This window comes from Polistes fuscatus, unplaced genomic scaffold (genome assembly GCF_010416935.1).
Source record: "Polistes fuscatus isolate 324 unplaced genomic scaffold, CU_Pfus_HIC Scaffold23, whole genome shotgun sequence".
Classification (NCBI taxonomy): domain Eukaryota; kingdom Metazoa; phylum Arthropoda; class Insecta; order Hymenoptera; family Vespidae; genus Polistes; species Polistes fuscatus.
The window spans coordinates 2037757-2060780 of record NW_025113100.1 but is presented as its reverse complement, the minus strand read 5'-3'; the positions used below and the strand labels follow the sequence as shown (position 1 = coordinate 2060780).

Genomic DNA, 23024 nt, shown 5'->3' with positions numbered 1-23024 from the left:
GGTCCAATTATTTTCTTTCATTTTTGTTGAGAATAATCGAGAAAAGTTTTTTATGGTCATGAATTTCAATGAATTTCTTCTTACCGTAGTGACCGCAGCGATGATAATTATCGTCATCGACTTTCATCTCTTTAAGTATTAGCGCGTTACTCAATTAAAAAGCTAATTATGAAAACGAACGAGGATAAAACTAAAATTGATCGAGCCAACTCGTAATTATTTCCATGTCATGTCCTAGCTTTACAAAAATGAGTTGCATGTAACTTCGATAACTACGTATCGAACGTCACAGGCGATTATCATAGGACGCTTCGTGAATAATTTTCTAGGCGTCTGGTATCGAGCGTTCCCCTTCGAACCTTCGAAGCATCAAGTTGCCCGAGCATGGCACGAAAACTTTCTGACGTGCCAGCCAATCGTAGCAGCGATTTATCAATTTCGAACGAGCGTATTCCGAAGTAACCGAATTTTCCAAGGTTTCCTTGCAAGAGACCACCACTCTGTTCTATCTTTTACGAGCCACGATACGTGAACATTTTCACCCCTATTTTCCCTATTTTCCCTATTTTATATTTTATACGATACGCCGTTCTATATGGCGTTATGTACAATTATTCGCATTACGCCCATCTACAAGTTTACGCAATATTATTTCTATTTTAAACATCATATATTTACGTGGAATACAAAGTTATTGACAAAATTGTAAAAGCGAGTAACAGTGTAAGCGAAAATATGTTAGCGAGGTAGTCTATTTTTTATGAGAGAGGGGGGTAACAAGTAGAAAAAGTAATAGGTGCGTGCACATATTGATTTACAGAAAATTGGATCGACGGTCAACCTTTTACAAACAATATGTGTACACCGTGCATGTACCTTTTAAAAAACGGAAATCGATCGATTCGGATGTCATTACTCTCCTCGACTTGTTTCTCTCAATTTACGAGGGAAAAAAAAAAAGTAGAAAAAAAAAAAGTAAAAATGTAAAAAAAAGAAAAAATGTAAAAATTGGCGAGTGTCACAAATGACGCGTGTATATGTACACATTATAGGTTCCATTATGCAAACGAACGAACGAACGAACGAACGAAAGAACGAATCGGTGACAGGAACGATAACGTTTGGAGGAAATCGATCAACGCGTCCATCGCGATAACTAAAAGCGGCCACGGAGAGCAAATTACCGCGTGCATTATTTGAATCGCGGGGGATGGAACGATAAAACGTGGCCGAACACGGAAAACTCGTAACAATCGTATATTGTACGTATACCACGAAGGTAGACCGAACTGACCAACCTTTAGCAGGTCCTTTTCCTCTGACACGTCGGCGTTGATGGCGAAACCGCGTCTACCGCGTGACAAACGAAACGCTATCAGCGCGATGCCTCTCGTTCACGATGGAACCTCGTTTTTCCTAACGCCAATTACGCCAACGTAATTACTCGTGTACTGATTAAACTAAACGTAACATGTTCTTCGAAACAAACGAACAAATCGGTACCGTTTGAAGGTGCCAACCAAAACAGTTTCAAACCGCTTCCAAAGACTCGATCCTATCAAAATATACCTTTGTATAAATATCATTAATCAGGGTTTATTTATCGACAAATGTACAAATACGTTCATTCAAATAAATTCGTGATATCGTTTCGATAAAAATAACTTTTCGCCTCACCCCCGTGTATATTTCGTCTACGATTTATTTTTCCATCTAACGCGAACTGGTATATAAGAATGCGCGTGAAACTTCTTGGGTCTTGCTGCTCGCGCGAAAAGTATGGTGGTCGTAATGGAGGACGACTGTGCAAAGTTTAAAAAGAATCGGTGTTTCGAAGATTCGAGGAAGACCTTCCTTATGTTAGATCTACTATATAAGGAATTCTATATAAGGAATTATCGTATTAACGACATAACGCGTAGGATGTTACGGCTTAGGGAGGCTTTGATCTTTCTCGCGAACATATACGCCGAGATATACGTATACGTGTTTGGAGACGAATGCACCGTGTAGGTAAACTAAGATACAGAGAAACACGAAACCAGAATACACCACCGTTATCGATTAGATACCCGATAAAACTAACACGCATGTACACACAATCCAGGACGCACGTGCGTGCGCGTTTGTCCTCGTTCGTGGACCTACCGCGCACGCCAAATTCATAAATTTTCGCGAGATACAATTTACATTTAAACGAGAAACTTTCCATTATTTTTTCGACTATAAGTTTTGGGATTACAGTTTTGATTGGCCCGAACGCGTGTTCTAAGGGAATTTTTAATGCAAATAAAATATGAATATATAAATGTTGATTAATGAAATTGATGAAGTTGGTCAAGAACGCGTCGAAAAAAGAAATTTGCGTGAATTTTTCTAAACAACGGAAACATATTTTTCTATCTATATGTAATATGATGGACATATATGACCGTGATCGAAAGCTGAATCGTGTCAGGTATAGAAAATACGAGTCGTGATCGATCATACAACTTTTTGTCGAATATCTTTTTATTTTTTTTCGTCGACTACGAATCGTCGTTTCGCGTGTTACGCGGTCACAAAAATAACGCTCGCTTATTGGATGATCGGACAAGCTTCGATCCGTATAACAACGATAACCCAGCTCGATGGTTTCCGACGTATGACGATTCATTGGGTGATTAAAAGACGAATGACCCATCGCCGTTGCAAATTCGACTATGTAAAAATATTGAAATAACGCGATAGTTTTTGACTTTCATCACCTACATACAAAATCCTGTTGCTTTATTTTCGATCGACGACGAGTAAGGACATTTTTCATTTCTACTCTACCTTTTTATTTGATTACTTTGTACATTTAGCCTTGAAATTTGTATCAATTTTTAAATTTCATTTATCATTTTCGTCTCGTTTCAGTTTTACAAAAGGAAATGATTTTAAATATTGTACGAACAAAGTTCACGCGTAAAGCTATACATGCATCACGTCTTCTTTCGTGGAATAATATGTAGCATGTTTTAAAAACTAGACGGCAGAGAGATGGAATATTTTATTCGTCCGCGCGGCTTTATTGTTTCGCTTCTATTCGAGCTTAAGAAACATATTGAATAATAAAAAAGGATTATATTGCAAAATACGAAGAATTTTCAAAAATATTAAATATCTTTTGTGGCTTCGAAAGGCGAAATATCATTCGGCCGATTCAAAAATCCAAAAACTGTTTCTTCCCCTTTACTGAAGTTGAATTCTGTTGGTAGATATTGATTCCCTACGTTTCTCTGTTCACGGCGTGCATTTAATCTCGCATCTCGCTCTCTATCTCTGTCTCTTTTTCTGTTCCGGCTACATCCTACATCGACGGATGCTTCTCGCAATACTGATAGTATTTCTATGTAACTTTTCTTTCTTTTCCATTTGTAAGACTCACCGTACTCATACATATTTTTCCTTTTTATTTGATTTGATTTTATTTTATTTCATTCTAGTAAATAAATTTCATAAATATTTACGATATACTTTTTGGATTATTGGAAAATTACTAAAGAAAATCACACAAACCGAATGAGATATCATAGAGAATTGCACTATGGGAAAGAAAAATAATGTCCTCGGTGTCGCAACGAATTCACGTATACACTGATACACGGATACGGTAGAATCACATATCTTGCTACTGTGTTACAGCTCTTTCGCTAAATTTACGATGTGTAAATGGAATGTGCGCTTAGGGAATTTTGCGATCTGAATCGAGTAACCTTCTTTTAAGGTTTTTCGGTTTACGACGCTCGTTAGATATATATCGGCGCTCTGAAAATAGATTGCCTTACGAAGGTAGTGATTTCTACGGAAAAGGAAATCCCTCGAAGAAGGTAGAACGATTTCTTATCGTTAGCTTCGTAATGATACCTCCTACGAGATACTTGAAAAGAATTAAAGATTATTCAATTTATTTCTATACAACGTATCGTTTCGTTAAGGTATCCAAAAGATATTCTTCATATATCTATAATTATATTAGATTGCGTCGATTATATTGGATTCAACGGTTCACATATATAAAACAGTAAATCAACTTTAAACGACAAATATCGTCTATCGAAATCGCATAGAAAAAAAAAGGAAAGAACTTATGGGACAACCTAATAATAATTTGATAGCCTACATTCGTACGATACTTTAATCGCATATTTCTTTCTGCCGTAGGAAAAAACAATCGAATAACTAAATGTTAACGATCAGATTAGGATTTACATAAAATAAATATACTGTACTTGACGTCCAAAGCTATTCAATATGTACTCTCTTTGGTGGATATAAAATGCCTGACTATGCGAGATTTAGAAAAGCTACTTATACGGGATATCCGGCTGAAAGTAGCCAGTTTCTCCTATCCAACTTCGATAAAAACTGCTCGACGTAGCAGTAATTTTCTACGCCAATATTTGTATTAAAGAAAAAAGTATGCTAGTTCGGTAATAAAAATATGAGTATTGTGTAAGCTGTGCAGAAAAACAGAATTTTTGTATATCGAGGAACGTTACTTAGAATTAATGATTTATGAAATAAAGTATATCGGAGAAAGATATAATGTTTCTTTAGATATTTATATATTATTCGTATAAAGGGGAAAAAAAGATAATTCAAAGTTGTCATCGTTGTCGATAGAAACCGTTTTTAATAGAAAATGATAAAGAAAATATGATTAAGCACGTTGTACCGTTGTAACTTTAGTAATTAGTCAAAAAACAGATACACCTAGACAAAATTTAATACCGTATTGCCGATATCCGAAAACTGTCGATAACCCGATAACCGATCGACTAATTGACAAATTTCTCCCAGCGGAGCTAAAAGGAAGTAATCGAAATCCTATGCAAATTTTTGCTGAGAACACCTGTAATATATTCAGAGAAGCGGCAGTAAGATACAATGCTATGTAAAGTGTTATTAATCAATTAGTAAGAATGTTACAGGGAACAATTAAATTATACAATATATCTTTAATAACATTTCGGTTGAAGGTTTTTGTTTCTTCAAACTGCTAATGCAAGTAACAATATCACGTGAATTTTATGCGAAGTAAAGAAAAACAAACGTTTCTTTCGAAATTCGATTAAGTGAAAGCTCGATTGGAAAGATAGTAAAAAAAAAAAAAAAAATAAAAAGAAAATGTCTAGGATAGTACCTTGGTACAGGGTGTATTATAGAAACGTGCTTCTTGTTTATGCCACGTTGGAAGTTTCCTTCCATTAGCGCGACATTATAAATTACGTTTTAGCAAGTTCGAAAAATGTCCAAAGCAGAGTAACGTGCGAGAAGAGCTGAGAAAGTTCTAGAGTGGTGGTTGCTTTTGTATCGGGCTCCTTTCGAGAAAAGGAAGAAAGAAAGAAAAAAAAAAAGAAGAAGAAAAGAAAAAGAGAGAGAGATAAAAAACTTCCCAGCGGCAGAAGTATACAAAATTTTACGGGGGACTTTTACGAAAAACAATTCGGTTCCGTTTCGCCGAGTCCCTCTCGAAGTACCGACTTGGACCACGAACTGTGTTTAAACGCAACCAAGTTGCAAGACTTTATTGTTAGATAGCTAGAAAACTCATCGGTTTGCTACCATAAAATTCGACGGTCAGCAATCTTTTGTTCGTTTCATTTTAACCCCAATTTTTATTTCTAAAGGTTCAAATATGTTTCAGTTAAATTTTAATGAATTTTCTCGTATTCGTACTTTAACCGAATAATATTTTCATGGATGTATGTTTTTAAATTTTGCGCTTGTAAAATGAAAAACATAAAAATGTTTGTATATTATAAAAACGTACTATATACTCGCTTGTTCGGTATACGTTTTTGAGAACGGAATTTTCAAAATGCTTCGAGGAAAAACGTGTTACCCATAATAGCCTCGTAAAAAACGGCGTTAAATAAAGAGCCACTTCCGTATCGTGCACCGTAATTAACGAAAGTAGCTCTAATGCGTTAGGCGGAACGAGAAAAAGAAAAGCGCGAAAAACATTCTACATTTACCTCTTTGAAATTCGTATATTCGATAGTTTCGATTTGCATACCTTTCAAATTGACTCTAAAAGGAAAATATAAAGACCAAATATATTACTATTTAATTAAGTTTTCATAACTAATAACTATCAAATATATATCCCTCTCTTTAATACGTATTTTTATATGAAAATATGAATGAGATTTTTCGATACTTTAGCCATGATCTACGATCGATCTTCGTAAAGATATTATAATGTCGTATAAGTACATAATTTAATATCGATATTCTTCGACGATGGGAAGATCTTGGACGGATTTGAAATTAATTTAGGAAATGACAAAAGCGAGTGAAAATTGTCCCTGTCATGGGACATAGATATTTATTAAAATTCCTTCAAAAGTTAGCTCGGAGAAGGATGCGTTAGAGAAAAGAGTGGAGACGTTTCTGTCACAAGCGTAACGTCCGGTTCGATAATCGTTAAACTTCCCACTTCGGAATTCTCGTTAGTGGGAAGTGGAATTTCATACGCATCGTTCGTCTTCTCTCTTATGTTACCAAATCGCCAGACATGAATCTTTTAACGACTTTTATTTAACCACGCGCGCGTGTTATTTTTCTTTTTTTTTATTATATATATTCCACGTAAATTTAACTTTTCGGTCTTTGTAGAAAATATGAATTTTTATATATCTCGAGCGGAGATAAATTAAGATAAATCATACGAAGGTGAAGAATAACGATTGCATTTTTATGAAAAAAAAAAAAAAAAAAGACCGATGATACATTACAAAAGTGTACGAAAAATGATTAGACTTGTACGGAATAGGAAAGTTTCCAAAGCGAAAGATATAGCAAGTTTTAAATAGAATCTGAAACGTGACAAGTTTTAAAGACAATGAATTCGAATAGTTTGCGACATTGACGATCAGCGGATAAAATTTACACCGTTTCCGGTTGCCAAAGACGTCCCCGATCGCGAATGAAAATTTCTGTAACGACGTTGATTCTTTTACGAACATTTTCCTCGCCAGCTTAATAATAAAGTTCTTCCCCGTCGTCGTCGCATTGGGATCCGAAAACTGAGCCCCTTTTCTTCTTCTTCTTCTTCTTCTTCCTTTTCCTCTTCCTCTTCCTTTTCCTCTTTCTCTTTTTCCCTCGTGTTTCCCTATTCCCTGGTCTTCCCCCGCCCTCCGTTCCCTCGATCGTTACCTTTAATCCACCGTCCTGAAACTTTCGTAAGAAGCTTATGCGACAAGGTTTTCCTCTAAAGTATCCTTTTCTAGGGAGCGAAACGATCGTTACCGGTAAATGACATATTTCCTACCTTGACGTTCCCGTTAGCGCGGTAAAGCTGTTTCGTTCGAACTGAAACTGTTAAACGTCCAAATTATTTCTTTACGGTCATTATTTAATAATGGCGATATCAATTTCGAAACTTTCATACTTTAATATACCTCCCTATACGATCGATTATTTGAAAATATATAATCAATTTTTATATATACTGCAAATGTCAAAATAAACGAAGAAATACTTCGATATACTTTCAAATTGAATTAATAATCCGAGGAATAAAATAATCTAATATAATTTTTGTTTTTATTTTCGTATTAACCCTAATAATGTAAATTGAGAATAAGCGTAAAACTTGCAATAAGAATCACGTTCTCCGCGACATGACCCTTCGAAGCTCTTACATCTATTTCTAATGTCTATAAAGGTAGTTATCTAAATGTTTTGAGAGATAATATTCCCGTAGCTTTGCCTCGCGCGACAGTAAAATGTCAGTTTGCGCGTTTGCGCACGTGCCATTACTATCGGTCCTTGCTTTGCTTACGTTCCCTAAATAGCATCTATGGAGAATTTCACGTAGACGGAGAGAGCATTTCGCACGTGTCGCGCGATGTGTTGCGCATTCTCTTCTGTCCTAACAAAGATGATCTGCATACAAGCACTTTCGATTCTATTATATAAATAAAACATTTTTTCTTCCTATTACTCATTCATTTAATTCTTTCATTTATTCTTTTTTCAAAATTCTTCATCGAATAATTTACTCTTCTTTTTTCTCCGACGGTATATAGGGCTGCGAGAAAATCGATTTTTATATTTTTCCTTTGATATAATATATGGTACATTTATATACGGTTTGCTTAATTAACTTACTATTTTTTTTTTTTGCTAATAATAACTCTTTGCATAGTATTTTATTTTTAATAGGTACACGACTCCTTTTATTCTCGTAACGAGTATTCCCTTAACTTCCGTTTTCGATATTCTACTTTTTACAGAAAAGAAATTTCATCTTTGTTATGGAAAATATTAGCTATCTTATCGCGTCGTAATAAACATTCCATCGCATGATTTCGAATTTATTCATCTATAACGAACGTTTTACAAAATATCTCGATAAGTCGTATCGGTCAAATTCTTATTTTTTATTCTTTCACGCTAATCGATATCGTATCTTTTCTATCCGCTATTATAATATTTCTCTATCTTTCTATTTCCTTTCGGATTTCTTTTTATCACTTTGACGAGTTTGTTTTCGTCTCGTAGCCAACGAGTTAGCAATCTTTTTCGGCTTCTTTCCCTTTCCTTGCATTTTCCTATCCGTTTCTATCCTTGATATCTTTCATATTTCTTTATCTTGTCACGAAGAAGAAAAGCGGAAGAAACCGGAAGGGTACACTAGCGCTCATCAGCCTATAGTAATTACTTAAATGGACTTTCTGGTCTTCCTGTATAAATTTTTTCCCTCGGATAATGATACCCCTTTTTCCTTTTATTCCTTTTACTTTTTACGTTTCGCGCATCATCAGCCGAGCTTATCTCCATTAATTTCCGGTTGTCAGTCCTTTTATATTCTTAGCGATCGATATTTGTTCTCATTAAAACCACATCGAAATAACATCCAAAATCTAGAACTCGCATCATTGTTTGCACGCGCGTGCAGCTAACTTTCCTAAGGAAAAAAAAATCCAAATCTTTCTCCGATGCATCTCTCGAAACGTCGCAAACCCCGTGAGAGGAAAATAAAGAAAATAAAGGAGCGAAAAAAAGAGTTAACATCTTCGTTATAGAATCTCGTGGGACAATTTGGAGTGCCGTCCTATAATCGGCAGACATCGATGCTTTCGCGGAACAACTTTTCCCAAGCGGATAAGTAGAATTATCGATAACTCGTTCTCAGTCGTGGTCTCGTTTAACGAGCCACCTTTACCACGCTATACCAACGACCATTGCTCCAAGTTCACTTAACGATTTTAACGATGTCGTGGACAAAACTTTGCATCTCCCTCATATATATGGAAACAATGCAATTGCGAAATGAGTCCAACCGAGTGCATCCCGCTTATTCCGTCTTTCTTACTCCGGAAAGCTTCGCGCGCGCGCTACCTCGTGAAATATTATAGGAGAACTTTGGCAATTTATCCGTGGACCGTCCATGTCGGCAACTTAGTCAGCCAGCGCAATCCGACCAACCGAGAATGTTTCTCGCTTGGATAGATAGAGAAGGAAGGGGAAAGAGAGAAACTCCGATCGAGATTAAATTGCGATTATTCGATTTCCTATTTTCAATCGCCGTCTTTTCCTAATTTGTAAGTAACGTCAGTCTGTTTCAGTCTATTTCAGATCGTTTACATTTCGAGAACGCTGATGAAAATATTTCATTACTTCCATTCGTTCGGTATTTACCGACTTGCACATTTCTATCGCGAACAATGACTCTTCTTTAAGATTTCACGAGAAAAACTTTTTCCTTCCGACAGATTTAAAAAATACTTGGCTTTCGTCTACGAGATACACTTAACGAGAGAAAAATAGCTAGACAGTTCGTGTACGGGATGCGCTTCTTGTAATCGTAATTTTGCTTTCTTTGAAAGTTACTTTCTAAAGAACTAGCAGTAGAAGCACAGGTGTGAACCTTCGCAACGAGATTCTCAAACGTTGCCTAAGTTGTACGTTATCCAACTATAAGTTGTACGGTGTCACGAGAAAACCGGCTTTTCGATCAATCTCGACAATGAAACCTGCTCGTATAAAAGCTTCGATTACTAAATATTCTCGTTCGAACACATATGCATTTTCTAAAGCCGTTCGATATTCGAGCATTTTTACGATGCAGATATTTTTCTACGAGTACTTTTATAATAATAATTATATCATTATGACAATGAAAAGTAAACATTTGTAAAACTAGTTTGACGATTCAAATCGAATTAGATTAGCGCAAAAATGGCTTCTCCCTCTCCCTCTCCCTCTCCCTGTGCAATCCATCGATCATAGATTTAAAATGATACGAGCAACGCCGACAAAGCGATATCGATTATATTACGCTCTATGATTTCATATATAAGCGAGAGTGAACGCGTTTGCGAGTAAGTAGGCCATTTTTCCGTCCGCGTCAACACAAAAGCCTCCGCCGAGCCAACTGGCGAATAATGAAGAAGGTTTGAAAAAAGGAAAGAGAAGAAGAAAGTAAAAAAAAAAAAAAAAGAAAAAGCATGAACAAAAAAGAAAGAGAAAGAGAAACTCTGACAAATCCGAAGTAGATACTCCTCGTACCTATTCCATATGGGCTACTCTTTTTCCATTCGGTTTGGAGCTTCTAATTTTGTCGATATCGCGCGAATGATCCATTCGGAACTCCATCGTTTGCGCGTCGATTACGCGCGTTCATTCCTCTTTGTCGACTAAGCACCGATGAAAGAGGAGAGAACGAGAAAAGATGGACAAAAATGCTGGAGACCTAAACAAATTTGTTTTTCAACGAGATGCAAATTCCCGATCGATCGAACACTTCCTCTCGACGAAACGATACGTTTCCAGCGTGTAGTATATGTACCGAGTATACCTATACGTCGATTACATATTTAAATACTCGTTAATCCTCATTAGAAATGACTCGGATTATTATTATCATAATTATTAATCGAGAAACGAATGGGACGATAAATATAGGTAGTAATCATTAATTCGATTACTCCTAACGCTATTTCTCCTAACACCATTCGCCCTATGTAAATATATGTATATAAGGGGTAAGTAATTAAGCCCGGTTACATTCTCCGAATCTTCGAGGAAATATACTCTCCAGAATATTCTCGTTCCTGTATAGAGAATGCGTGGGAGGGAACGGAGGGTATAATCGGCCCGGAAAATTACTCGAGCGTGCAGATTGACCTGCATATCCTTCTAGTCTACTACCATCGACTCCACCGAATTGATGATTCTCCTATCGATAGCTTCAACGTTTCTTCAACTCAAATCTATGCTTTTTTTCTTCTACTCCATGCCATTGTTTTCAACGAGACTCGACAGTTTCCACTTCATTTCTTTCCTTTTTTCTTTTCATTTCCAATGATATTAATGACTACTTAATATCGTCTACATTAGCGAATACATTAACGATTCTTTCCAATCGTCTATTATAAATTCATTTTACGCGGAGTATATTTTCAATGAATATTTTCTCTATATCTCATTCGCGATACTTCAATATTTCCCTCTCAATGTTATTAGTTTCAATCACCCGCATAGAGTCTGTTTGAAAAAAAAAAAACGTATGCACGAAACATACGCTTTATTCTTTATTTTATATTTTTATTTAGCAGGAATGCGACGCAGAAACAGAAAGAAAAGCTCAATATTTGTGAAACGTAAAGGATATTTGCGTAAATGGAAGGAAATTTTTGTAGTATTATTTTAGAAACGCGACACTACAATTCCGTTATTTCGTTATTTCCTTTTCCTTTGTTTTAGCCAGCTGTTTTTTTATCCATGTTTATGCCATTAGTCGGTGGTACTTCAGTTTTGCTACTATACGCACGGTTACACCCTACTCACGATTATTACGACGAATATCATTTTCATATTTATGTTTGTAGATTTATTGGACCTACGATAACGATAAATCTGGCACTAAAAATTGTACATTTTTCTCTCATCCAAAATTTCATTCGTCGTTATAGATATAGTTCGAACGCATAAAACATATTTTCGCATTCTATTTGTCTCGACTATGCCTATCGCCTATCCGACTTTTTTCGTCTTGTAAAAAATGACGAATCATTCCTCGGCGTATTATTTACTACAAGTGCATCGGAAATATTGTTCCATTTTCTTTTGACAAACCTGTCGTAACGTAGCAAAAAATACGTGAAATATTTCGATGTAAAAGCGGAGATGTAAAGTTGGAAGAAAAGATTGGCGTAAAGAAATGGAGAAAAATCATTGGGATAAAAATAAATGGTCGGAAGAAGGGTGGTATCGCGTTTGCGTGGTAGTTAATTTTCGATTTTCTCTTTCTCGGTGGAGAGAAATGATAGAGAATGGGAACGGAATGGAGCATTGTGCAAAGAGGAAATCGTCTAATTTATTGGAAGCGAGTTCTCTGCGTGCTCAAACGTACGGATTTTCTCGATTCGGATCGTTTCGCGTCTCGCGTTTCGCGGTGGTAGTCGCTCGCTAGTTGGTTCGATAGAGTGCCTGCGGAAATTCGTTATCCAAATTGAGCCTCATTTCGCATAGCTACCTCGAGAACAGACTTTCATCGGAGCTCGACCAATTCGTCGAAATAAATTAACGCGCTGCTCTAATTTTCGTAACGAGCCCCGAGCAATTATATTTCACCTGACTCTTTCTCCTTCCTCCCTTAATGCGCGCGCATGTACTGCACCTACTTTACTTCCTAGTACGCGACACACACACACACATACGCGTATGTACTAGATTCACAAATATATTCTTATATGCAAGAGGATTAGAGACCGATGTGCTGTTTATGCAATACGGAGAACCGTACTTTACTCTGACATTTTCAACAACCCTCGAAGATCTACTCGCGATTAGAAAAATACTAGAAATTCGATCGACTGTCCGGAAAATTGATTAGCAAAGTTCACTCTCGCAAATAGTCGATTTGCGAGATAAGAAAACTGACAAGTTCGTAATTGCTATCTAAAGAGCCCCAATCAAACGATATTCATTCTCGCGAATTCTTAAAACTAACGACTCCTTCGATCGCTCGTTTCTGCTTTTATTTCGATGTAAATAGTGCGTAAAATCGAATCACCCCGGGAGTGCATCTCTACCACCGGTGAAAGAACCATTAGCGAGAAATTTCCCGAACGAAGGGAGAATGTCCGTGTTAGAGGGAGGCTTTTCCAAACCCATCCCACGCGGATGGCAAGTAAATTAATCGATTCGTCTTTTCTGTCCTTCTGGTCTCTCTTTCCTACCGGAAACGGTCACTTATCCGATAAATTGAGAAACGTCGTAGAAAATTTCACTCGTTACGCGATAACGCTCCAACGTTCTTCCCTTTTTTCCTTTCCTTTCCTTTCCTTTTCTCTTTCATTTACAACTAACACGAAACGATAATTAACTGGAATATTCTTTCTTTTCAAACGTGTGTTTGAAGATGACACTCGACGACCATCTATGGAATAAATTATAAAAGCTCTGTGGTTACGTCTAGTCTTGTTTTATTTTTTATTCGTACGAGAGTATGCACGTATAGTACATATTCGTACGTGGTCACGTGTAGCATATCGAAGTTTCTCATGGCATAAGTATATACCAACGTGATAATTTCCTTCTAGCGACGAGCACGTAGACGTATAATACATATGCATTATACATAGGCATGTTATAGGTATGACTTTCTATACACGTAAATACATTTCTGACGTAATTATTGCACGTGCATCTTGGAAATGATAATATAGGAAATAATGCAAATAGGATATATTTTACGGACAAACGATGTGTCGGATACCGAACGATATACGGTTGTTGACCGATATGTTTGCCAGCGAGTCTTAAATATGCGCACGTTTCACGGGGTATAGGCATATCGCGGAGGGTTAAAGCTTTTCTCGAGAAATAAATGCGAGAGAGAAAAAGATAATAAGTCGGGAATGGTGTTCACATTTTTGAGTGAAATATCATGTTCGCGGTCGTAACGCTTCGTTCGAGAACGCTTTCGCCGCAACACGAAGCTCGTCGCGTCGGTCGGTGTCATTCCGATTACGCTCGAAACTCGATCTCCTCTTACAACGAAAACGACGTCGAATAGGATCCCTATTGCGGAATCGCCGTGTAGAGTTCAACGAGGCGTTAGATGTGTCCCACGCGGCAAAGTATTGATTTCTAAAGCCCCCCCCCCACCCCCAATTCTCTAGTTATTTTTTATATATTATATAAATACGAGTTTTATACGAGATACCTGATACGAATTCATTTTGTATTTTCTATCGAAAATAATGCAACACCGATCATTCGAATGTCGAATCGCACGCAACTAATAACGATTTAGTCGACCTGGATATAAGTTTCAAACCCTCCGCCAAAAATTGTAATTATTCAAAAAGACTTAATGAGCAAAACTAAATACTCTTAAGGATAATCAATTTACGAAATGTACCGGTAAAAATTTCTCTCACAGGGAAATTTTAATGTATCTCGAAGTTCGTCTATAGAGTGTTGTAAACTTTTGACAGGGGATCTATTTATAAAGAAACTTCTTTTTTAGAAGTTAAATACGACACGCGATGTTTCGTGAATCTCATTACCCTGATACAACCAGTGAAACTTTTTTTGGAACGTTATCACACTTCGTCCTACGAAATTACCTCCTTCCGATGCTTGTAATGTATTTTTTGCCCTTTTTTACTTCCATCCAATACGGATATTATTTGTTTTGATACAAAGGCAAAATGTCGACAAATATTCCTCGCGTAAATTATACCTCCCATTGATTTTTCATTCTTATTATTAAATGTATATAACGGATATTTAATGAAAAATAAATAAACTAGGCAAAGAAGTTCGTTAATTCGACGAATGAAAAAAGAAGCTCTCCGAGTAGCACGCGAGCGAGCTAGTTATATCTTTGAAGAATGAAATGTTTGCGAACGAGTACTTTTTGATAGTCTTAATTGTCTGTAAACCGCAATTATCTCCTAACTAGGTATTATACGGTGTTAGATCCAGTCATACTTGCTAGTTCGGTATAATACGAACGGACGATTCTTGCAACTTCGCTATTCATAGATTTGCGGGATCATTTAAAGGCAGTAGTAATCATAGCTATTTAAAAGATATCATGAATTTAATATATCGCAATTATACGAAATGAATATATTTTCTTATTTTTATGCAACACGTTTGTTAAGATAAAGTATTGTATTTGATTCGATCATATTCCGTATACGAAGCGTTGAATAATCGTAAAAAAATATTGCGCGTTGATCATTAATTTATATTTATACTTTTTTTCTTGGTACAAAGCAACGCTCTCGGAAAACGCCCCTTCGATCGACGCGAGAGCTACGTTGAAACGAATCGATGATTTTCCACTTGGTGGACATCTCGGTCGATGCGGGTGGGTCGAAATACTTTCCTTCGCAAAGATTTTCCTACGCTATTCTCCTGATATTTTTCTCTCTCTCTCTTTCTCCACGGAAATTGAATCCGCGAAGATAGAAATGCGATTCAAAGAGACTCGTTTTATTACTTTTTTTCCTCGAACAAATGATAATAAGCATTATTTACCGGCGTATCTTTTAAATAAAAAATACCTATCTACAATGAAGATAAAATTTGATAGACAACCTTTGCTTTACTTCGCGTTGTTTCTATTTTTTTTTTTTTTTTTAAATAAAACTAGTTTCTATTATTCTTTTACCGGGTAATATACATATACCAACATAATTAAAATCGCGTATAACTTTTGTTATTTTGCAGAGATTGTTAAAAGACTGAATAATAATTCGTAGCGAGAGAACGGTGCATTACATGTCCGTGCATATCTTTTCTTCTTCGTAAATGTACCATGTATTTCCATAGCAACGTTATCGTGTCCAACTGTACTCTTATGGCGATCCGTACCGTTCCCGAGTGAATTCGCTAGATCTTAATTATCGGTAAACGGATTTCACCATCTCACGTTTTCCTCGTGCAAGTCGGCAAAAGAGAGAGAGGGAGAGAGAAACTACGATAACTTTCACGACGATTTATATCTGATTAGACAAGAAAACGCTTCGATTGCGATCCCGTTGAATCTATCGAAAATTCAATGCAAGAGGGTATGAATAAAAAAAAAATCAAGGGAAAATACGGTCTACCATTGAAGAGAATCGCAAGATCATTTTCTTTACTTGTTACGAATCAATGCTGGTTTTTTTTCTATCGATCCAATGAACTTAATAATATTAATGGTTATTACGCGATTCATCGCGGTGTAAAATATACTTTTATTAATTAATTTGGAATTATCAAGCATTGATGAAAAGCACAAAAGAAAAGAAAAGAAAAGAAAAGAAAAGAAAAGTAGATTGAACTGATCAAAGAGAATAAACTGCAAATATTTAAAATAATGAAACGTTCGAAATGGTCGACAAGAAAGAACGAAGTCAACGAAGTTAGCAAACTAAATTAGACTAGTTTTCAGAAAGAAAGAACCCTCTTAATTGTATAATTCATTCATTCTCTAGATACTTGTACGCGAAGAGCGAACGCAGTGCACACAGTGCGCGCAAAGCACTGATTTAAAAAAGAATACACATTTTCGCTCGAATCGGTTTCCTTTTGAAAATTTTCAAGCCCGTCGATCTTCCAGATGTCGGAGTAAAAATATTCGAGACTTACTTCGCGAGGATTTGAATCTTTGACAAAATAACGAAATAATTTGATTCTTTCGAAGCCGACAAAATAGAAGAATATCCATTTAAATGACGAAGAAAGTGAAAAGTTGTCGGTTATCGCAGGGAAACGCCCTTCGATCGCGCGGTTTGACTTGTCCTTTTCTAGTCATTTACAGCAGACACGAGCACGCCCAAGTTAAAGGGACTCAAAATACTCAGACTTCTAAGGCTTCTTCGTAATATCGCGCACATATAAAACTCGCGTAGTCGCGAGGAAGTATCAAAAACGAAGACAAGACCAACGTCGAAAGCAATTTGTATTTGGGGAAAACTCAGGGAAAACTCAGGGAAAACTCAGGGCAATACCCATACCGAGAAATCTTCCAATTGGAGATCCGTAAATTCCTGAATGTCGGTATGTTAGATCGCACGGAATACAGCGAAACGAGATGAGAAAGGGGAAACGGATGAAGGAACGTAGTAGCTCCATGGATAGGGTAAGAGTAACGCTAAGGCAATATCACAGTCGACTAGCGCGAGCCATCTCGGCATACTAAGCAAGCCGGAGTGATTTTTAAAACAGAAGAGAGGAACGCCCGCGGGATCTTAAATAACTGTTCGGAGTAGCAGCTGCTTCGGAGTAGGGGGACGAGAAAGAAGGAATCGCGAGAGCCTGTCTCTCCCGAAGAAATCAAGCTTCTGCGTCGAGGAATCGGGGAGGAAATATTCCGTACGAACGGCCACGAGAGGGAGAGTGACAGCCCGGGAAATTGGAAAATTCGACTCGAACTCTCGGAGAATCCGTCGCTACTGGAACCTTTCGGTTATGCCGCGACCTCTTATCCCCGATCATTTTTCATTATTTACAACTTTTGCGATATCTATTCTCGTATGTAGATATCGCGATATAAAATTCGACTAGGTTAACGATCCAAACTACTTCTAAACACACGCTTGGATTTTTCTTTCGCGTATATTACATAGATCCACGGCGTGTATATTGCGAGCGAAAGCTGTCCGTCCATATCTCCCCTACTAACCCCGTGGAAACGATTCTCTTCCTATCTCCGCCGTTTCCCTTTGCATTGATATTCATTGCTCGATACATACTAGCATTCTATTTTATAATAGCTATTTATACAGACCTTTCAATTCGTACAGGAATATGTTTTATCGATAGCGCGAAAATGGAATACACGTCTGGATCGGAATATCCAATGATCGCGTCGTTTTACCGACGTCCCTGCCAAAATCACGTCTCCGAAAATTCCAATGTTGTTTCAAACAAAGATGCTCGCGAACAAAAAATGATACGGAAAGCGTTTCGCATCAAATATAGATTGTCCCTCTGTCTTTAGAAGTTTGTAACTTTAATCGAAATACTTGACGCATACCACGAAGTAGCCAGTTATTTGAAGGAAATTGCAACATTTAAACGGATCAAGGCGAGATTACCGAAATGAGAATCATCGTCGAAATTCAGCGTCGCGTAGCTAATGCTTACCTTATTTCTTCGGTGCAATAGGTGGGAAGAAAAGGAGGGAGAGATGTGATGGAAACTCGAACGGGATCGTTTTATCGATAGCATCGATTAGCTTTGCTCCTTTTAGTCGGTAAAGCGTGCTCGAAGGGTTTTGTGGTAATTATTGGAAAACATTGTCTAGTACTGCAGATAAGTGACGTAATTAAAGCTACGTGACAGTTTTGTTCCTCTCTTTTGCCCTCTCTTTTGCCCTCCCTTTATTTTATTTTCCCATAAGTCTCCTCCGTGTCTTCTTTCTCCCCGTTTCTTTGTTACTTCGATAGATACGGAAATCAACTGTGCGATCCTGCGGTACAATAATTGAAAAACTTTACGACAATGTTTCCTTTTATAAGAAGGGAGCAGAAAGTTCATTGTGAAAAAGTATTGTCGCGTTATCGATTTTCCTAACACAGTTGCCGATCGTTCTTCGAACGTTTTTAAAAACGACGCCTCATAAAAGGTGTATTGTGGTTTATAAGGATTAAGAACATTGGATTTGCATTGGATATTTTCAGGAGGTTCGAAGCTTTTAAAACGAGCTTTTATCGAAATTTGACGAAAAATCCTTACGAGAAAGTGCTATTCCAAGGATTTGGATTATTTTTCAATACGCGTTGCGGTTTTCATTATTCCGAACAAATGTCTGACGCGAGTCGATCCTACGAGCTGATCGCGTAGTCAAGCTGCAACACGTAAAAGGTTCAAATTGAAGCATTCAAAAGTGAATCGAAGAGTTCTCGATTTATTTCATATGTATCTTTCTAACGATATAAATTGTGTATAAAATATGAAAGACGTATTTCACGGTTAAAGATCATTTTGAATTCGTCGAAATTCGAAAGGATGAATTAATTTCTTGAATAACGTTAAAAAGAAAAAACGACTGCATCGAAAGCACCGAGGAAGAAAGAAAGTCAACCCTGAATATAAATTATGCATCGCTCCTTGGACAAAAAAAAGGAGTCGCATAAGAATTTTCCTTCCGTACGCTTTTCTTATTCCTTCTTTTTCTCAGCTTTTTCCTTTTCCTGCTTTTTAATGAGTCCATGAATTTTCGGTTCGGTGCGTTCACGCTAATGCGGTATTAGGCTGAGAGAGAAAGAGAAAAGGGGGAAAGGGGGGGAAAAGGAGGGAAAAGGAGAGAAAGACGAAGATGGAAAAGAAGAGAAAGTCCGGCGTACACGTTTCGTGTTTTCCCAACGTTCTACTAATAACGCAAAAATTTATACCGTTGCTTCTGGTTTCTCCTAGCTTTTTCAAAGTAACGTTTTTCCGCATCACAACTTGTTATATTAACGTCTAGTCTTGTAGCACCGGTAGGCAAACGGACAGACAGGAAGAGAGGGAGAAAAAGAGAGAGGATAATATCCTCTTGATTATTTTCAAAGTAGAAAATTTAAACTACTTTCTGAAATATACCGCTCGGCTGGAAAATCATTTTCTTAACAAAGATTATTCGCGTAATTTCGACGATCGAATTATATAATATGAGTCGAATCGCGGGCTGGAAACCAAGAAACGTACAAAGTAAATTTACCGAAGCGTACAAATTGGACAAAAGAGAACCGCCAACTGAAAAAAAAATATTTGTATAAATTGTAAATGGTGTTATATATCTTTCCATCGTCAATATGTATTTTTTTGTTTTGTCTATTCGGTAAATCCCGGGAATATTCCTAGAAGAGAATATATTTCGTATGGCGAATTGGAATTTCGTTAAAATGAAATTGAATTCGTTTTCATTTGAAGCTACCCGATAAAACCAGTATTTGAGTATTTACAAATTATTGGAAAAATCGAATTAATAATAATATTGGAAATTTGAAGCGTAATATTCGTTCCGACGAGCTCTCGTTTAGAGCTATCGGCTACATTGAACGTTGCGATTTTGCCGTCTCCAGGACGAGTCTGTCGTATCGAACACTATGTTATGTATGATGCTGCTTAATAAATCCAACAGATACAACGTTCGCAATCTGGCCGGCGGACACGTAATCTAGCTTAACGTATGTACCCACTCGATTTTCTCGTACTGCCGCCATGTAAACCCCTCGAACCATCCCTTCCCTAAATCACTCTCTCTCCCTCTCCCTCTCAAACGTTCCCTTTTCACCAATATATATCTCCCGCTCACTCTTTCCAAGCAAACTGCATACGCGTTGCCCGGAGATATGGATTCGGTCGTGAATATGTGGACCACAATGGATCGCACTTGAAAGTTCGAACGAAGGTCCACTGGATAGTCGAAGGGTAGAGAAGGAGAGGAAGAGTCAGATAAAATTGACCTCTCGATATTCCAGGCCGCGGTAAGCTCCATATCGTTTCATAAGCGAACGTTTTGCTCTTCAAAAGAGAGTTTTAAGTTCTGCTGAAAATCTTTTTTTCTTTTCTCTCTCTCTCTCTCTCCTTCTCCTCTTCCTCTCTAGTTTCCCTTTATATATTTCTGAGAACGCTATTTACTTCCTATACCAACCGATAACGTACAAAATCATATTTTAACGTTGACCCGAACGAAAACTACGCGAACGATCCTCATTTTTATTTGACTAGAAAATTCGACGAATGTTGAATGTACCGATCACGAATGTACCGACGAGTAGTCGTTGAATCATGCAAATAATGATTTTTCTCGTTAGAACTCGTATAGAACATCGGCGAGCGTACGGAGAACAGAGTTGTTCAAAATAATATACAAGTTGTATCCGGATTTCCGAAAATACTAGAAAAATCGTGACAATGAACATCCCGCGAATATAATGTTCATTGGTTAATTTGAAAACTTTTTATCGGGATAATTTTAGTTTATAAATTCGAGTCAAAGTATCCGATTTCATGTGGCAATAATTTCACGAAAATGAGAAACCGTCAGAAAGTACGATTATTCATACGTATGCATGAATAAAGTTTCAATGAAATTTGTCCTATTACGTCGTCTGAAAATAATTAAACAAAAAGTAAAAGAAAAAAGTAAATACAGGTGCAATAACGTTGGGTTATAATTATGCGCATTGTTCGGAAGCTTTCCATAGATATGGGCTACCCCTTTGGCTACCCCTTCCGTTTTATGGCGAATAGGCAAAAAGAGAAACAAGGAATTAACGAAATAGGAGATTAAAAGCTTTCTAGGAATGTTTCGAGCGTAAAAATCTTCTTTCCCGTGGTCAAGGTTGGGGCGATTCGCAGTACCACGAGTTCTTCCGGCCTCGTGCTGCTTTCCAATTAGCGTCTAGCAACGTTCGGTTGCGGTTTCACGAGAAATCCTACAACGCGTACGACTCGAATTTACATTAATCGTTTCGCGACCCTGATTTTTTTCCCTTCAATTATACGTACATAAGTATTCGCAAATTTTGTCATTCGACAAACGACTTTTTTTCTACACTTTTATCTCTTTCTTCTTCTTTATTTTCCCTACGTTTCTCTTTGTCTTCATTTTGACTAACCATTGAAAGTAAATATGCATGCATGCGGAGGAGAGTTCATCGGGGGTGGCCGACAGTTACTCGTATTATATATATACCTAGTATCTGCGTCAGTCCTATCGGTTGGACATATTTATGGCCTCGATATATTCTTTATTTATTATTATGCACATACATATGTCTGTCGTCCTATACCTATCCCAGAGATGTAATTTGAAAGAATAATGATTGTACCTATCTATCTTTTTCTTTGACTTCCGTTTTTTTTTTATCTTCCTCTCATGGAAAAGTTGAAATTTTCTTTTTCCTCCGTACTCTTTTTCTCTCTCTTCTTGCCTCGGGGCTTCTCTTGTCGCGTCAGTGTCGATACATCTCATGGTGCGATTTTTTCGCTGCCGTTGACAGCTGCCAGAACGTTATCGACCACTCGAAATGCAACGAGGGCAAAACGATAGATAGCGTACGCCTAACGAGAAGGAAGGAGACATGGATGGGTAAATACAGATGGCGAGATCGAGGGAGTGAGAGTATACGTGCAAAAAATCGCACATCCAAAGAATGGGTGTGAAACTATTCCACGTTTTATCGCCATATAACTTTGATTCCTTTCCAACAGATATCGGCCATAACTCGATCGATTGCGGTCTTTGAACGATACATTTGATTTCTCTCCTACAGAAACAAAATACAATTTTTCATTTACATATTCGGAACGTTAACAAAAAATCTACAACCGTTTGTTAACTATATGTTTCGCGCGGAAAAAGTCTTTTTCTTTCGCCAAAAAAATACTTTACGGTATATTTATACAAATAATCCCATATTAAATCTATTAGCGAGTCAACTTAGTCGTGTCTACAAAACCATAGATTAAAAGGAAAAGAAGGAAACTTTGGATAAAAATACGGAAGTTGGTCCGGCGGTCTGTTTCCGATTTTTTGTTAAGCAGCCAAGAAACTAGGTCTTATCTGTAAAATAAGATAATAGAAGAATGGAAAAGAAGTAGGGAAAAAGCGTAAGATAGAGGGAGAGAGATAAAGAGAAAGAGAGGAGGTTGAGGAGAAATTCTGAAACCTCATTTCTTATGGCGACATTACATAAAGCCGGTGGATTTAAAATGTATGAGGTGAGCCACGCGACAAGGACGATATTTTATTCAGAAATCGTGGAAGGCCGTCGTGAAGCATTAAGGTTCGATAATACGGCCGTTCGAGAACGCGAGACCTTTTTCTTCCCGTAGATGTTCGCGAGGGTTCGCACCCCATTTATTAGCGTGACACGTAAAGTGCGAATACGAAGGGTTTCTCATCGTGTAGTAACTTCGTCTAATTCCGACTTTGGCTTTAACTCCATCCCAGTATTTTCTTGACTCTCCCATAATCTATCTCTTATTTGCTTTGAAAGGAGCCTTCATCGATGAATCGAACCGATATTCCGCTCGCGCGT

At 37.3% G+C, this 23024-nt stretch overlaps 1 protein-coding gene across 10 annotated transcripts in view; it reads right to left on the bottom strand.

Annotated features, from left to right (window-relative positions):
* The window catches only part of LOC122518188 (neuroligin-4, X-linked-like), a 170143-nt gene that overhangs the window by 132669 nt on the left and 14450 nt on the right, over positions 1-23024 (bottom strand). For 4 of the 10 annotated variants that reach the window (XM_043636936.1, XM_043636937.1, XM_043636939.1 and 1 more), the window contains exon 3: positions 6997-7350. The exons of 3 other annotated variants lie outside the window; for them this stretch is intronic. The gene's annotated coding sequence lies outside the window, so the exon portion shown is untranslated. The remainder of the gene's footprint in view (positions 1-6996; positions 7351-23024) is intronic. 3 more of the 10 variants (XM_043636934.1, XM_043636931.1, XM_043636935.1) reach the window with 3 other exon arrangements.